We start from the raw sequence: 15,957 nt of genomic DNA, 5'->3' as shown, positions 1-15,957 counted from the left end.
AGAGTAAAAAAAAAAAAGGAAAAAAAAGGGGGGGGAGAAAACAAAACTTTTATTAGGGACAGCTAGTAAGCTTGTCTCAGGTGCCTGAGAAATCCAAGTTCCTGGCAGTGCCTAAGAACAGGTTAGATGTATATATCTCAGCAATGATTTAGATATAATTTAGATTTTTCTGGGGGGAAGGAGGAAACATAGAGACTTCCCAAGCTCTTTTCTTAATTAAATACAGTTTCAGAGAATCCAGTTTAAATCAACTCACCCAGTGAAAGCACATCAGGCATTACAGTATGAAGTACTTTAAATCTGAGATGTGGAAGATATTCTATCTTTTGTAAAAATAAAACAACTGTAGATGTGCTTCTTCCATTCAAAGTTAGCTTAATGTAAAAAGCGTATTGCCCTGCAGTACAGCCAGACCTTAACAATGTATAATGATAACTGCCAAGTCAAAATTGCAAACATGACCATTTGAGACAATAAGTACAGTTTGTTCTGTAATGCTATGAACCCCTCTCTCCTGTGGCTTCCATGACATGAAAGTATTAATTACAAAAGAGAGGGTAAAATTTTTGATCCCATAACATGCCCACATACACTGTTTGGAAAACAACCAACAAATAAAAATTGGGATTTAGAACAACATTGTAATACACCTGATATTTTCTACCCTTACTCTGTGGTCTCTAAACTGTATCTAAGAGATCTCAGATAATCAACTTATTGATTCAAACTTTATGAGAAATCTCACTCAATATAACAAAATCATCATCCAGCTGCATAGCATTTTGTAGACAAGGAACCAATGCAGAACTAAAACCTGATATATTTTTCTTACAACTTGTACATGAGGATGAGAGGGGCCTAAGCATCCTCAGATTTTCCGTAAAAGACAGACAACATAGATTTTATTACATCTCATTGTAGTACCCCTGTAAAATATGGGAAACTACACTCACATCCCTAAATTGCTAATATTTTTCACCATAAGCATATCACCTAATTGTTAGACTACAGTGCTACTGCCTTTCCCCTACAAGTAATCTCTGTTTATAAAAGAAAATATTCTCAACAGCAAAAATTGAAAGGAATTTACCTGAAATCTAATGTCTTTTGGAGAGGGCAGATTAAAGCACATGTCCTTGAACATCCCAGTTGCATTTCCTGACTTTTTACTACATCTCATTCTTTCTCTCTCCAATTCCAAAGAGAAATCCAACCCTTATGACAAAAACTTCTACAGTGTACAAAACTTCCCATTTAAATGAATTACAGTCTTTCAAGAAAATATTTTCCTGAAAAGCATCTAACCATCTAAGCAATTTCATGTGAAATTCCTTGACATAGATGCCTTTACTGTTATAAAATAAGGAACAGGCATTAAGAAAATAAATAAAAAAAAGACATGCAACATAATATCTGGTCCAAAGTTTTGGGTTTTTTTAGAAATCTACTGAACACTGACAAGTGTCACCATGTACAGAATGACAGGGAATGACTAGGGGAGTCCTACAGCTGCAAGAGTAGAGTTACTGATGTTGCTTTTACAAGGACCAAATTTTACAATAATTTTTAATAAAGACACAAAGCTGAAGGTACTGACAGTCTAAGTTTTAAAAAAAATTGTTATTTTGAATAAAGTAGGGCGCAGTGCAATTTAATTCAATCAGATTAAATGTTAAAATGAAGATTTTCTTCTGCTACTGCTTATTTAGAAGTCAGAATAAGATCTATGGAATGACAGCCATGAAAATTCATGTATCTCAGGATTTTCAGACAAGTTGCACAAACAGAAATGAAGATTTAGATTGTGAAATGAAAATACACTTGTCTTCTACATAGATACTGCGATTCACACATTCTTGGATGTGAGTTTTAAAAGATTTGGTTAAAATGATTTGATTTTTGAACAGTTTTTAAATTCTTCTTTCAAATAAGGAACAGAAGAAATTACATGTTAGTTATGTAAGCAATCACTAATGGGCAAATGGCTCAAAAAAAAGATTCAAAGTTAATAAAAATCATAATACAATATTTACAAAAAATGCATTTTTAAAAATCCTGACTGGGTCATAAGTTTGCTTTGAAAAGGGTGGGTTAAATTTGTCTATTAACTTGCTCATTAAACACATTCCTTGCATTGTGCTAATAAATATCATCTGCAAGAAATTGAATTATATTATTGGTACTTCAGTGTATTAAATCCCACTATCCTTGTCTTTACTGGGAAGAAAAAGAAGAATAAGCAGTTTACAACAGGATTGGGATTTATTAAAAAAAGGATTATATAATACTTCCAGAGGATGCAAAACCTTTCAGAATAAAAAAATATGAATCATGAGTTGCCATGAATTTTAACATAAACTGTTTATGAATCAATAAAATTATGGCAAAAATGCTTGATCAGCAATAGCTTTGATAAAAATTCTATCCAGAAATAAAATATGCAGGCAGACAACATTATGTAAGCTTACAGTCTGTGCGCTATTCTGATGATTAATTTTGTATCCTTACTGTGGTTTTAATATATGCTCTTCAGTAAAAAGGTTAAGAAATACATCTACACTCTGTTGTATAAAACCTAATGTCACATTTCTGCTTTGTTTCAAAGCCTGCTTTTCTTGGATTGAGCATCACAAACAGTAGCATAGATTGAAACAGGACTTTTTATAGGAGGTACACATTCAAGAGGCTGGAATTGCTATTAAAAATTAATAAATCTACTGATGCTTTTAGATGAAGTGGAGTTCTTTTATATGTATATTATATATATATATAACATTTGACATAAATTCTGGATCATTTTAAGGTACAGAAGTCTGTTACTCTATTGGTTTTGTGGACCTAATGGAATCTAAAGTGAAAGGCAGAATTTTACTGCAGACAAATCATTGTAGAAATGCAATTCATACTTTCACCTTGAGACCCCAAGGTAGGATATACCTGAGATTACATCAACAATGCAGAAGTAAAATTCTAGTTAAAATCACTGATACATACACAAAAAAAAAGAACCTACTACTGAATGATGTTTAATTCTGGCAAGAACACATCTATTGCTTTACTCTAAGATGTTGGATTTTTGTTTCTTTCTTTCCATAAACCTATGTTCTGTATTCTCCTGAGCTACAGAAGAATAAACAAAGAACAAAAAATGCAAGATAACTCGTCTTGTGCAAACCAAGAATATGTACAAAACAGTGTTTCAATGTTTCTCTTCTGGTTTAATTAGCTATGTATGTAAATGTGGTACTCTATAAAGTATAATTCTCTTTGGGAAGAGTTTTGCAATGACATCTGCTAAAACGATGAGATCTGGCATTTATTTGTAGCAAAGATTTCAGAAAGATCTATTTTCTCTTAAATTAAGAAATTCCTATATGGTTTTTCTGTAGAGAACACAGCATGGTAAAAAAAAAAAAATAAAATAAAACATTTCCTTGGCATTTTGCAAACTCTAACACATTCCTCCAGGCACAAAGTTTATTTTTATGTCTCCCCAGCAAACTACTGTGCGAAAGACTCCAGCTTTTTTTGAAAGAAACCCAGTATTTTTTGTTTATTTCTTGTGTATGAGAAGAGCTGAAAAATATGCAGATCCTTTGAAATACTGTAAATATAACAGAAAAGATAAATTTTTTGATAGAAAGAAGCTCTCTGTGTGCTTACAATACCAAAGTAGATTATTTCAAGGCCTCATTCTTATATCATTTATACTTCTTTAATTTTAGAGGCCACAAAAGGCATTTCACATTCCCTTGAGGGGAAAAATACGTATACTTTTTAAAGCCATGTTTTTGTGAACAAACATATAACCTTAATCTATTGCATTTTCTAATAAAGATTTCTTCTTTCTTCAAATACCACCTCACTATGCATCTGTTCATAGGAGTGCAGGAAATACCATGCTGGATCTAACAAGGATATATCTAATTTAGTATTCTCTTATTAATAGAAGTGTCTTGACTAGGATTTAAAATATGTCAAGTGTGGCTTCAAACTATAATAAAGCATGCATTAAAGAAAGTGAGTCTTTTAGGGTTCAATACAACTCAACAGACGTATGTCAGAATTTAATGTTTTCTTTAGCATTGAGTTTTGGAACACACAAGAATATACCTCCTAAAAACACTGAAATCTAAGATAAGCCTTATGATGGCAGAAGAAATCCAAGGCAGACAGGCTTTTTCCAAACATCTAAATAGTAATTATTTTGTGCCATAAGAAAAGAATTAAACTCCTCTCTTGTATAACTGGGGATGTTCCCTTTTATTCCATAGCTGTCTAATCCTTTTTACCAAGATCTCAGTCTCAGTGAATTAATTCTTTGCTTTGGTGTGACATGCTTGGTGTATTTAGCCCTAAGACAATCTAGGGGTGACACAGGAAATCATTGCAGGCTTTCCCCGGAGTATATTCTTCTCTAGTCTTCAAGGAATCAATCTCGCATTGAGAAATCGAGAAGACAAACAAGAAAAAGTGCTGGAGGCTGACTGAAAGACTGCCTTAACCTTAATAGCACAGAAGAAACTCCTGCAAAAGAAAACTGGATTGCTGTACATTCTGTGACCCCTTAAGAATCCCTCCAGGGTGAAGTATCTCTGCTTCTCAAATGAGAAAACAGTGATCCCTGGAAAGGCTGTTTGCTTTTCTGGTCCAAAATGTTTTCTGGAAATATTTAGGATAGAATCCACCTTACAACAGAGAATCAGGAAAGCCACTATGCATCATTTAGACATTTTAGGCTTGCTGTAAGCAATAAAATATATAATTCTTGAGCTGTTTTTCCATTCTGAAATAAATGGCAGTTTAATACTCAGAAAACTCAATGAAAAGAAAGGCTCACCCTGGGGCAGTGGTGATGGCTGGTCCAATTTGCTCTCCCATGGGCTATTAAATCTTCCTACCCACACTTAGGTTTGTTTCATTCATAACCACTGGTCCTTCTATCATTCACAAATCAACCTTATCTGTCATTAAAAAAACACATTAATTTAGGAGCTAAATTCATTGAATCATAGAATGGCTTGTGTTGGAAAGGACCTTAAAGATCATCCAGCTCCAATCCCCTGCCACAGGCAGGGACACCTTCCACTCAGCCAGGTTGCTCAAAGCCCATTCAGTCTAGCCTTGAACACTGTCAGGGATGGGGCAGCCACAGCTTCTCCGGGCAACCTGTGCCAGTGTCTCACCACCCTCATAGTAAAGAATTTCTTCCCAAAGTCTGATACAAATCTCCCCTTTTTCAGTTTAAAGCCATTTCCTCTTGTCCTATCACTCCATGCTGTTGTAAAATGTCTCTCACTAGCCTCCTTGTAGGCCCCCTTTAGGTACTGGAAGGCTGCTACAAGTCTCCCCAGAGCCTTCTCCATGGTGATCAAACCCATCTCTCTTAACCTGTCTTTATAGATGTGCTCCAGCCCTCTGATTCTCTGATCCTCTTTGTGGCCTTCATCTGGACTCATTTGAGCAGGTCGACTCCCTTCTTGTGCAGTGGGGCCCCAGAGCTGGATGCAGTACTTGAGAATGGGTCTCACTCACTCTGCTGGTGAGACCCCAGCAGAAAAGGAGAATCACCTCCCTTGACCTGCAGGTCACACTTCTTTTGATGAATCCCAGGATTTCTGGGCTGCAAGGGCACATTGCTGAGTCATGTTAAGCTTCCTGTTAGCCAACATGTCAGCCAAATCCTTCTTGTCAGGGCTGCTCTCAATCCAGTCTCTGCCAAGCCTGTATTTGTGTTTGGGATTGCCCTAGCCCAGGTGTAGGACGTTGCACTTGGCCTTATTGAACTTGAACCAGCCACCTCTCCAGCCTGTCAAGGTCACTCTGGATTGCATCCCTTTCCTCCAGCATATCCACCACACAGTTTGATGTCACTGGCAAACTCACTGAGGGTACAATCAATCTCACTGTCCATGTGCCAACAAAGATGTTAAATAGCGCTGACTCCTGAAGAACGCCACTGAATTAGCCTAGATTGCCTGCCATGTCTTAATTATTTAATGTTCAAGAGGACAAAAGTTTCCTTCTTTTATTAACATATTTATTTATTAGACTACACAAATCCCTTACTATCAGATCATAGTGTTATGAATGGAAAAAGCACAGTGAATATATGTATATGTGTATATATAATATACACAATGCATATTATAGTCTTTAAGGTATATGATGCAATTAATTACAATATATTTGCTGAGTAATAAGGTGTAACAATAATGCCTCTCTTTAATGGACTGGGGAAAAAAAAGATCTGTGTGAAACTTTACCATATATTACATAATTCTATTATTCTATGATTCCATGATTCTAATTGAATATCCTTTTATGCTCAGGTTTAGCACTACCTCTTCAGTCACAGGCTTATAGAATCACAGAATAGTTAGGGTTGGAAAGGACCTTAAGAGCATCTAGTCCCAATCCCCCTGCCATGGGCAAGGACACCTCACACTAATCCATGTCACCCAAGGCTCTGTCCAACCTGGCTTTGAACACCACCGGGGAGGAAGCATTCACAACTTCCCTGGGCAACAAATTCCTGTGCCTCATAACCCTTACAGCGAAGAATTTCTTCCTTATATCCAATCTAAACCTCCCCTGTTCATGTCTGAACACGTCACCTCTTGTCTTATCACTACAGTCCCTAATGAAGAGTCTCTCCCCAACATCCTTATAGACCCCTTTAGATACTGGAAGGCTACTATGAGGTCTCTATGCAGCCTTCTTTTCTTCAAGCTGAACAGACCCAACTTTCTCAGCCTATCTTCATACAGGAGGTGCTCCAGTCCCCTGATCATCCTCGTGGCCCTCCTCTGGTCTTGTTCCAACCAGCCCTTCTCTTGTTCCAACCCATGCTTCCCTGTGAGCACGAGGTTAAGCATGGCACCTCTCCTTGTCGGTTCTTCTATTACTTGCAGAAGGAAGTTGTCTTCCACACAATCAAGGAACCTCCTGGATTGCTTGTGCCTGGTCATATGGTCCCTCCAACAGATATCAGGGTGGTTAAAGTCCCCCATGAGAACAATGGCCTGGGAGCGTGAGGCTGTTCCTACCTGTCTATAGAGTGCTTCATCCACAGAGTCCTCTTGGTCAGGCGGTCTCTAACAGATCCCCACAGTAATGCCTCCCATCACTGTTCTCCCTTTAACCCTGACTCACAAATTCTGTTGACTGCCCACCTGTCCCCAGTCAGAGTTCCATATCCTCCAGCCTGTGCCTAACATAAATAGCAATTCCTCCTCCCCCCTGCTGGGCCTGTCTTTTCTAAAGAGCCTGTAACCTTCCATTCCAACACTCCAGTCATAGGAGCCAACCCACCATGCACCAGTCTTGCATATTCAGGCAATACATTTCAGAAAGTGTGGTCTTTGTCTTATAACCCTCCCTTGCAAGTGCTTCAGGCCCCCTGCATGTACTAAAAATAATTCATTTTATTTATAATTATTTATATCTAGTGATGATACTCATGCTTGTGGCTTTGAAAATTATACTACATCTATACAGATGTTGCAGTTAGTTCTGGCACTCAGACTAGATTTTCTCCTTTCTTCATTCAATTAATTACTTTTAATTCTGTGTCTTGTTGTTTCCATAAATAAATCTTCTCTTTGACTTGAAAGGGTATTTTAATACTGTTCAAATATTTGGGGATATACTCCTAGCTCTGCCTAGGTATTTTTAGTTTAAGTATATACCTGTTATTGGTTTTAATCTTATGTCCTAAGTAATTCACTTCAGGGTCTTTACTGTGGCTACTCTTCTTTCTTTGTGTCCCTGCAAATGGCAGGGGATTGGAACTAGATGATCTTAAGGTCCTTTCCAACCCTAACTATTCTATGACTCTATTCTACTCTTCTCTGAAGTCCGTGACATACTGTGACCTTTTTTGTATAAAAGCTAAAGACTTGTACCTATATATATCTTGTCCATGAACAACAAATTTAGGTTGAAAGCCACCTTTTCAGTTGGCATATGAGGGGATCTTTTGCTTTGTTATTTTTCTCCCAGTACCCACTAGCATTTGTATTTCTTCCTCATTTACTGCTGATCTGCAAGTTTCATCAAATAGATTATTTACTTTCTTAAATGACTAGTGAAGAATTTATGCAAAAGTCAGTACCTTGTTGCTATTTATTTACAGTCTTTTGTATAGTTGACAATCCACTTGTAAAAAAATGTGTGATAAACTAAACCAATCTGAATTAAGTTTTGAGTGGACATAACAAAAGTCTGAATAAAATCCATACAGTCTCATTTAATACTTTCATTTACCCATTTTAGAATTAAATATATATACATATAAAGGGTAAAATTTAGTAGTAGCATAAATTAAATTATACAGAAAATCATGATTATTAACATTTTGTTATTATCCTTTCAGCTTGTTTTAATAGCTTTACTAGTCTAGAAATCACATTCTTAGCACATAAAAGTTAACCATTTTCTTGTTAAAGAAATGATAATTCAATCCTGCATTATTTACTTACTTTTATAGTCTAAAATGCATACTTCCTGTAAAGCTGGATTCCTGCATATTCAGATTCCTTAGAGATGACCTTATTTCTTGTTTGTGAAGTTCTTCTTACTTTTTAATCATTCTAGAATCGCCCTTAATTTCTTTTTCCTAAAAAGAAACTTTTTAACTCAGCTATTTTAAATAAGATTAATATCATCCCCTTTCCGGTATTTGTTTTTTCTCTATGATGTTGTAAGAAAATCCTTATTATCTTAACCCCTCTGGCTAGCATTAATCTATTTCTTTTTATACTGTCTTATCTTTCCTCTACAAGCTTTAACGTCGAATATTCTTGTCTGGCTGCCTCTTCTCTTTCCCCTTTCCAGAGCACTATTCAATACTGATTCCTTATCTTGTCTTTCAGTGCCAGAAGCTACCAACAGCATGGTACAGCTGTGACATATCACAAGCAAAAGGGAAGGCATGCAAACATGCTCTTACTTCGTGTGAGTGAAGCAAAATGCGGTAAGAAGCTAGTTTTTTTTTTAATACAACCTCTTAGTAACACTAAACCTGACTTGCTAAACACCAAACTGTTTCAGAAATCTATAGATTAAGGCTGACATAGACGTAATTAGTTTTTGAAAACTTTCCATAGAATTATTTACTAGCCATTCTTCAGATTAACTATTTTGGCCATTCCGCACACTGTCATTGTATTTTAGATAATTTTACTCTTAATTAGAATACAACTACCTAAAGTTAAACAATAAATAAAACCATGGACCATTACAGTGATTGACAGGAATAGCAAAAATCACTGACAACATACACACTAGCTCTGATTACGGGTCTAGCTATCAGCTGAATACTGATGTATGTGCAAAATATCAGAAATCAAGAAACCCTAACTATGAACCAAAGACTGAAAAGAAATATGCAACTCAAATAGTTTTACCCTGAGGAAGATATTGGACTATATGACCTCCAGAAGTCCCCTCAAACCTAAATCTATCTATGAGTCTATTTCACATAATTTCAAAAGTATTTTGGAATCTATTCACAAAAATCGATCTGAAAGGAAAACATTAGCCTGAAGGCACCATGTTTAAAATCTCTTGAATTGAATATTACATCCAGTTACATGAACACAATGAAGTAATCTCAGAAATTAAAATCTTAATATGCTTTCATACATTTAAAAAAAAAAAAATCTCAATTTCAATCATATGTTTAGTCAGAAAGTTTAAGCTCTAGTCTTCTGGGACTGCTCAACATGTCAATCTGGCATACCTCATCACAACACTACAATATAACCAAACCATGAGTTTGATCTCCTAAGTGATGTTCCAGGGACGGCTGTTAGTTCTAGAAGCTAAATTGCAACAAAATTGTCTAACTAACTGTTCTCACCCTATTCATGTTGTAGATAATTCCAGATTTGAACCTCACTTACAAATGATTTCCAGAGGTTTCCTAGTTCTAACTTTACAACTATATTCTATGCATTCAGAACAGAAAATAAAAAAAAAAGTAATGCTCATATATTTACAAACAGTTTTTTCTAAATGGAGAAATATAGAAGGGCTGCTACAAAGAACACCAGCACTTTGTTACTTTACGTTAGTAGTGCTGAAATGGTTGCGGGTAGCCTCACAAACCAGGTTCTTTTTTGTTCTCACAAACTTTTCTGCAAAAACGTAAGAAACAATCCCATGGGAATAAAAAAGACACCATCTATGCAAATTTAGTAAAAAAGATACCAATTCAGAAGATATTGTTTAATGTCATTAGGACACTGTTTTAATATTATAACCACATATTTCTCAGTCAGGTGGCATTGATTTGTTCCAGAGTACCATGGATATGTACATGAACAGAACACAAAAAACTGTTAGAGATACAAAACTGACTTCCATGTGGTTGTGCTTATCATGTGACTAACAAGTAGTGTACACAAAAATTAAATTTCTTGGAAAATAGAAATGTGCACTCAAAGGCTGTTAGGGACACCTGTGTGGACAAAGACATTTATGCATGATATCTGGCCAGAGTTCAAAATTCATGCTACTATGTTCACCAGGGAGAAAACTAGGACAAATTCAGGTCTGGCAAATGTGCCAGAGAGGGTGACTAAAAAAGGGAGGGACTAATTATCAACATTTTCTTGAATACAGAACAAAACAAATAAAAAAGGAAAATAATGTTGTGTTTGGTCATTAAAGCTATTCAGTGATACAAATTAAGATTAACTGGACAAAGACAGCTCAGAGACCAAGGGTGCTCCCAGCACCGTTCCCACTCAAAAGCACATGGATCTAACATTGCCCAGGAAAGGTCATCAGTCCATCTGTTTCTCTGGCAGAGGTGACAACCAGCCTACATGGATTACTCTCTCCTAACAGTATTTAACATTCCATAATCCTCAAACCAAACAGAGACAATCCCATAAAATTCCAGGGTACAATCTAAAGCATTTCTATGCTATTGCAGACATAGTGAGCTAGAAGGAAGACAGTAGTTATTCTGCAGTAAAAAGCTTTGATTTCAACAGTTTCTGATAAGCTAGAACTTCCAAATGAAAGTGTAAGTGATTTATGATAACATTAGACTTTATTGTCTCTATGTAGACAATTATTTCCACTTCTCTAAGCTTATAGTGTGGTTTATTATAAATAAGGTAAACAAGAAAATGTACAATATACATTCAACTATTTTATAACTTCATTTGTTACACATTCATATCCACAAATTAAAGTATTTCAATGTTGTTTATAATTCATGTGCTCTCAAAGTCTTTTGTATCATTGAGATTAAGGTATAGTCACATTTGAGTAGACTTCGGGGCATTTACGCACAGCAGATCTATTAAAAATTTAGTAATCATTTGTGACAGTGAAACCACTGCAATAAGAAAAATAAAATCTTGACTAAATAACACCTGTCCCTTTGTCTTTCTTACACTAGCAACTAACTTGTATCTGTGCTTTTATATAAACAGAGAAAGAATGTTTGTTATAAATAAATCTAGAAATTTCACTGAGAACTGAAGAGTGTGCATGGTTCTTTGTAGTATTTTTTTGTGTTTAAACTGACAAGAACCCAAAACCAGAGAACACAGAAAAACTCTCTCGTTCACCTTCTTCCCTTCAATCCTACTGACTTCAGTGGAAATTAAATACTAATGTAAGCAAAGCTTGGCAAACAACAGCATGAAAGTCTTCAAGGTTACTGCAAGTGGATTAACTCACCATATTTGTATATGGTCTAGACACCTGCTTTGGTGTCTAAAAGGGGACTGAGCAGAAGTGGAAGCTTTATTTCAAGCAAGTGGTGCAGATGGCCTGGAATTAGCTCCTGAGGAGCCTATGCAGGGACATCTCTGTCCAAATGGGCTTCCAGGATTGCAGTGCATTTTGTTCTCCCTTCAAGCCTGGTCAGGGACATAAGTGACCACGTAGGTCTGCCGTGTGCCAAAAAAACATATCTAACCTGCTGATGACCAAACCTCTACATGCTCTTGGGCAATGCTATGTATCTGAGACAGTACTGAGCTGAACCGAAAGACTTTTTTGCTCACTTTTATTCAGAAATACCAGACATGGAGGAAGATGGAATATGCCTTTCACATCTAAATATGCTGTTTACTGTAAGCATCTCTGAAGAAGGAAGAGATACAAATTCATGGTCATCCTTAGCCTGAGTACCCTTAAGCCCATTATTTCTCTTTCCTGGAATACCGTCCTCACTAGTAGGCAAAGGTATGTTTCTCATATCCCTGTGAAACTACAGCACTGCATGAAATACAAAGGCAAGTTTTATGGGGTCAGCAGAAGCAGTTCAGAGGAAACCCCAATCTATTGGTGGTTAAATTAAAAACAGGGATTCTACTTCTTTGCCCAAGCCTGTGCGTTTCTTGGGCTAGCTGAATTAAAGACAGTTTTTTCTTTTGTTTTGTTTTAGTTGGTTGAGTTTGTTTTTTTTTTCATTTGTAATCCCTACAGAGCTTCTGTGTTTGTTTACTTCACCTATTTTATGTCCCAGAAGGGATAAACTATAAGCTTAGAGTACTAATAAGACTTGAGTTCTGTGAAAGTGCAAGCTTCTGGGAAATCTGAGGGTTGAGCTGAAAGTGTATTGTAAAGAGCTAACAACCTAAAGAAAAGAAAAAGTGCAGGTACAAGGAAAAAAAAAGCAAAAGCAAAAAAAAAAAAAAGCAAAAAACATGCTTAAGAGACAGTATAACTTCAAGGGAAGCTTAAGTATGTATAAATTTTGTGTTATGAACTGCAAACCAGGAAGCCTGCTCAGTATTTAGCTGTAAGCTCTATCAGGGCAACATGACAATTTCTAACAGAGAGCTACAAATTACAAATACCAAATATGCCGAAATGGACTTTGTGGCCTGAGGGTCTGTCTTATGAGAGGAACAGTGTGTGATCATCCTTCAAGTTAGCATGCACATAACGTATTCTCTGATCAACACAGCACTTTGTGCCTTCGCCAGCACATCACTACCACGATGAGCAATGTGCGTCTGCCAAAGGAACAAAGGAGAATACCAGGGCTCTTTTTGCTTGCATGCCAAAAAGATCCCTGTCCTGAAATGGTGGGATTCTGGACTATATCATAGTATCCGAGACCATCTTGATGTCATATCACAATAACGTCTTTCCATAGAAATGCATCTCCAGTATTTTTTCCTCAAGAAACCTCCAGTATATTACGCCTAGTCTCCTTTGCTTATTTATGTATTTTGAATTAATCTATGTAACAGACAGAAATGCTTTATAAATTTTAATCTTTTCAGGCGATTTGTAATCTAATTTTTTCTAAGATTCACATAGACTTGATTCTTTTTAATTCACCAAGAAAGATCACCTTTAATTAATTGTATTCACTCCGATAATGTATGAAGACTGTAAGCAGTCACAATACATAAGCTCAAAATGTGTAATGATAACTGAGCTGTGAGGAAAGACTGAACGGGCAAAATCTGTAAATCCTTGGTTGCTATTAGATATGTAACAAAGATCCATATTAATATGGCTACTCAATTCACAACATTCACTGCTGCTGCTTGTATTTTTTAATTGATCTCTTTCTGTCAGAAAAATAGCAACCAGGTCATTGAAAATATCCACAATTAATTTTAATGCACGATGATTCTCTAAGATCTTCCATACCCAACAACTTGAACTGAAATGCTATGGTTGAAGTATATGCCTGATAGAAGACAGAGCTCAGAAATATAAAAAAATCCTTTGACACTATGCCACAGCATTATTGCAAGATATTCGGTTGGGATTTTAAAAAATGGCAATTAACAACCTCTGAAATCTAATAATTGCTGCACAGTGTTTTGGTAGATCACCAAAACATCCTACATGCTTGCCTTTGCAGTTTTCACCTCATGCTATCCAAGTAAATTGTAAATTCTGTTCTTAACGTTATCTTCTTCATGTTTTTTTGATAACCTTTATTATCTGTACTCACATCCTTAAGAGTCACATGTTCTTCCACAGCTCAATGAAACAATGAATATTGTCTTCCAATACTTCACAATTTAATGCCTTCTCCTTCTTAAGGAAGAAACTGCCTGACAGTGGCTGCCATCTCAAATGACTACCAACTTTGTGTTCAAATGTATCATATACTTAAAATGCTTGGTGAAAGAAAAATTAGAGATAAACACATACCCATATTTACAAAAAAACAAGAACTAAGAAGCATCTATTCCTATAGTAGTTATGTCAGTCATAGCCAAACATCAGCCAGCTTCTCCTAAAACATTTTCTGAATAGAAGTCTAGTGTGATACCATTTGTCAAATACAAATCAACAGGGAGATTAACTACTTATTCTTTCACCTACTAAAAAAAGAGATAAGCTTATAGAATGATGAAAGTTTATAACAAATTAAATGGATCCTCTTGGCCACATTCAGAAGAAAGGAAAAAGTAAAAAAAAAAAAAATACAGTGATGATAACCAGTGCCATTCTTGCTGACTAATTCTAAATGTTCTTTAATGCAGCCCTATATCCCAAGAAATACAGCACCACCATTGGCCATTAAAAAGCCTCAGGATGTGCCAAGTATTGTCTGAACTTACCTTGTTCTTCCTGGAGCTTTGTTTAGTTTGTTTAATGACATGCCAGCTATTGCCTGATTTGTTTAACTTCTGCTTATCTTTGTAGAACCATATTCTTTTTATAGATGGTAGCAACAAGCAATTATTCTGTATGGAATTATGTACTTGTTATCCACAGCACAATGATGCAAACCAGAAGAGCAAAGTCATGGCAATGACAGAATGGTTTGAGAGCAGAGGTGCCCAAGAAGTACACACTGGACACAGTGCATGGGAGCATAGGTCAGCCAGGATTAGTGAAGAGCAGAGGATAGCACTGGGGATCCCAGGGCAATTGAAGAATACACTGACAATCAGTTAAGCAGTGCAGATGTGGGAACTGGACAGAACGAGGTTATAGGATAAGAGCATGTAATGATGGAACAAGGGGGAATGGCTCTAAGTTGTCAGAGAGAAGACTTAGATTGGATATTAGGAAGAAATTATTTACTATGAGAGTGGAGAGACACTGGAACAGGTTGCCCAGAGAAGCTGTGGCTGCCCCATTCTTGGCAGTGTTAAAGCCCAGGCTGAATGGGGCTTTGAGCAACCTGCTCCAATAGAAGGTGTCCCTGTCTGTGGCAGGGGCAGTGGAACTAGGTGTTTTTTAAAGTCTCTTCCAACATAGAAACCATTCTATGATTCTATTTATCAAACTTATGTAAGACTGTACATATATAGTAATCTTTATTAATTTATTATTAATATTTTTAATATTGTTTGATGGTAATTGCTATTATTATAATTAATTTGTTTACTAATATTTAGAGAAATATTGTTAATAATAGAATGATGGCTTCCTGTTCTAATATTGATTACTTAAGGTGCCCACATTTTTAACTGAGGATGTTTACTGGCAAGCCTGCTTTTAATTAAATCCCACTTACATGAACAATCCTTTTGATTCAATAAGATTAATTATGTACAAGTGAACATAAAAGAAGAAATTTAGTCACATCTGAAAAATATTTAGATGCTACATCCTGGCATACACGATTTCCCCTTCATGTCTTATATTTATAAATTATTTTATTTTAAAGGTACTGTACACCTTAGGTTGTCAGACTGAAATCTGGGTTTTTTTGCAGCACTTCAGATTTCACATGGACAAAAAAAACATTATCCAAAATCTTAAATAGCATGGGGTAGGAAATAAATGTAAAGGTCTTTTATTCCCTTCATATATTTCATCTGCAAAACAGCCAATAATATCACACTTTCATTTCAAGCACCAGAAAATACTGGAAGACAACATGGATTTTATTTTAATCAGAACTATTGGGGGAAAAAAAAATCTTTCAGACTTATCAGCGATAGCATAATCTATATATTTTAAGTACTGTATGATGCTGATTACTGAGCAAACTACAAACTT

The 15,957-nt window shown here is 36.0% G+C and overlaps 1 protein-coding gene across 1 annotated transcript in view; it reads right to left on the bottom strand.

The window, feature by feature from the left end:
- Positions 1 to 15,957, bottom strand: part of ADGRB3 (adhesion G protein-coupled receptor B3) — a 461,694-nt gene that overhangs the window by 434,841 nt on the left and 10,896 nt on the right. The window lies entirely within an intron of this gene.

Source organism: Melopsittacus undulatus, chromosome 3, assembly GCF_012275295.1.
Source record: "Melopsittacus undulatus isolate bMelUnd1 chromosome 3, bMelUnd1.mat.Z, whole genome shotgun sequence".
Lineage (NCBI taxonomy): Eukaryota > Metazoa > Chordata > Aves > Psittaciformes > Psittaculidae > Melopsittacus > Melopsittacus undulatus.
The sequence above is the reverse complement of the archived record's forward strand: the minus strand, read 5'-3'. Positions and strand labels throughout refer to the sequence as shown.